Source organism: Macaca mulatta, chromosome 1 (genome assembly GCF_049350105.2).
Source record: "Macaca mulatta isolate MMU2019108-1 chromosome 1, T2T-MMU8v2.0, whole genome shotgun sequence".
Lineage (NCBI taxonomy): Eukaryota > Metazoa > Chordata > Mammalia > Primates > Cercopithecidae > Macaca > Macaca mulatta.
Genome location: NC_133406.1, coordinates 187,176,608 through 187,179,412, shown reverse-complemented (window position 1 = coordinate 187,179,412; position 2,805 = coordinate 187,176,608). Strand labels below are relative to the sequence as shown.

The 2,805-nt window shown below is 55.8% G+C and overlaps 1 pseudogene; it reads right to left on the bottom strand.

Moving 5' to 3' along the window:
• Positions 1 to 435: 435 nt before the first annotated feature.
• LOC106998606 (solute carrier family 25 member 3 pseudogene) lies at positions 436 to 2,075 on the bottom strand (annotated as a pseudogene).
• Positions 2,076 to 2,805: the final 730 nt, after the last annotated feature.

Sequence of the window (2,805 nt, the reverse complement as noted above, 5' to 3'; positions counted from 1 at the left end):
TGAGTCCTTCATCTATTCAATAGGTGCCCGATTTCTATTGAGATGAACACCATGTACCAGAATCTCACTTTGTTCCCCATCCATATAGTTGTGCTGACCTTAAAACCTCATTTGCAGGCTATTCAGTAGTTATGCTTGGATAATCTCTACAGAAAGGGCGAATCAAAGGAGATAACACCTAGAGACCCAAAACTACCTAACATTACTTCCTGTTAAGAATTTTTCCTTTTAATTGCTGAAAAACTATTGAGTTAAAGCAACCATGCCAACTCCCCAAAGATAATGGTTCAAACCCCCAAACGAAAGGTTTGCAAATCCTCTTGAATTGCCAAAAAGAAGCAGTCATTTAAAGAGAACTCAGACTGCATATTAAGTAACCTCTACCCAAAATGTGAACATCTTACACACTAGTATTGTTTGCACGCGACTCCCCACTTGATGGAAATCTGGACCCACTGTGGCTAGAGCAGTTCAGAACTCCACGCCTACTTTTTCTTCTTCAGGGGTTCGGGCGCTTGCGCCACGGGAGGGCGAGGCAGCTTGGGATACACCTTGACCAGGTAGCAGATGAACCACTGCAGGGCCGCGAGGGTGCGAACCATGAGGATGTGCGCAAAGAGGCCGATGAGCGCAAAGAGGCCCTTCCACACGTCCGCGAACCCCAGTCTTCGCAGGACGCCCAGAGCCGTGCTGCCCTTCTCCTTGTTCAGCACAGACACCACAGAGTCGGCGGGATGGGACACGACGGCGCAGAAGACGCCGGCGATGTAGCTGGCCACGAAGGTGATGCCCAGCTGCTCAGCCTTGGTGCACTGGCTCTGGGGCTTGGGCACAGCGTACCTGTAGAGCACCTCCACCGTGCGCTCGAAGCAGGCGAACTTCCTCATGGTGTAGGGGATCTGCCGCAGCCACAGCGGCGCCACGCCCTTGCAGAAGGCCCACAGGCCCTCCTCGCCCTACATCCTGGGCGCCGTGGCTCGCAGGGGGCCGGCGTAGCCCAGTCGCGTCTGCACGCGGACCTTCACCGCTTCCACCGGCGCCAGCGAGAGGTCGGCGAAGAACTCGGCGCAGGCCCAGGCGACCAGGTACAGGCGGATTCTCCACGCGTAGGCCTTCTCTGGGCCCAGGGCCTCCGCGTGGCGGATCTTGAAGACCTCGTAAAGGCCGAACTTGAAGCCCTGCAAGGAGTAGCCGAAGAAGGTCAGGGCCCAGCCGCGAGCCAGGCCGCGCAGTCAGTCGCTGCGCATCGTCACACCGAAGCCGCTGAGGACGCCCTTTTACCAGCCGGGGTTCACCTGCAAGCGGCACTTGACTAGGTCCAGGGACACGATGGCCGTGTGTGTCAGCTGCAGCTCAGCATCCCGCCCAGGCCGCACAGCAGCAGGTACCGGGCCGAGCCGTACTCCACGCTGGCCTCCTCCGCAGACGCTGCCCAGGGCCTGCAGCCGCCTTGGCCCACGCTTCTCGCCTGCAGCACTTGGCGGTCGCCGGGGGGTCATCCATGGCTGCGCTGGGTGCAGGCCGACCCTGCCTTCCTCCCCTCCAGGCGCATTCCCTCAGGGGCCGCGGGGCGGGGCGGGGCATCGTGAACCTCCCTGGTGAGCCCCCCAACGGTGCAGGCGAGGGCATCCCGGCGGGACCACAACGCTTCATCCCGCGCCTGCGCAGTCCGCGGTGTGACCAGACAGTTTAAGTAGGCGGTGTTGCCCCGCCCCTTCCCCTCCAGCACGCCCCGCCCCTTTGCCCCTTCAGGTCAATGGGCTCCTGGTAGCTGCAGGAACCCCGGCCCCGCTGCGCCTGGGCCAGTGGTCAGTGGTCCCAGAGCTCACCTTGGACGGTGGACCGGGCCTTCACTACCCTCGTGACTTTGGTCCAGCTCGGCTGCCTAGTCCTCTACAAAAATGCGAAGAAAATAAACCAACAAGTACAAACACGAGTAAACACAGGAATAGGCGAGTACGTAGATGAGGAGGTGGACGAAGGGGTGAAGAGTCGCCATGCACTGTTGCCTTCCTGAGAGGCCTTTCTGGAGTCCTCACCCAACTACGCCGGTTTAGAGGAATGGTCATCTCCATGGCAGTGGCGTTCCATGGTGCGAATGGGCAGAGAGAGCCAGTGGCTTCCGGCCTTACATAACGATCTCACCTGGTAGGTAGGTGACAGTTTCCCCCAGCTCACACACTACTCCTGTCTCCCAACAACGGTTGTAGTGGGAGCCTAGGAAGCATGGGGACACTCACTGAATTTAGGAGGGGTGCTGATTATTTTCACTTATCAGGTATTTTCTTTTCATTGACTACTGATTTTGGAGAATACGAAAGTGAGTCAAAAACCCTCGTCTTTTGGGAAGCTTACAGTTTCACTGGCCCAAAAAATGAGAACTAAGTGACCCCAGGTATAAATCAGTAGCATACATCATCCATTCATTTACCCACTTTGTGCTGGGCCCTGTGCAGGGCTACGGGTTCAGCTAAGAACCAGACATACTCCTGCTTACTTCTAAATAAGATTTTGTTTTAAAAGAAAAAAAATCAGGATTTTGATAAGTATTATAACAGAATTTGTTTGGTTTTTGAGACAGAATCTCACTCTGTCACCCAGACTGGAGTGCAGTGGCACGATCTCGGCTCACTACAACCTCTGCCTCCTGTACTTTTAGTAGAGATGAGGTTTCACCATGTTGGTCAGGCTGGTCTTGAACTCCTGACCTCAAGCGATCTGCCTGCCTTGGCCTCCCAAAGTGTTGGGATTATAGGCATGAGCCACCGTGCCCAGCCTATAACAGAATTTGAATAAAGTTCTAGA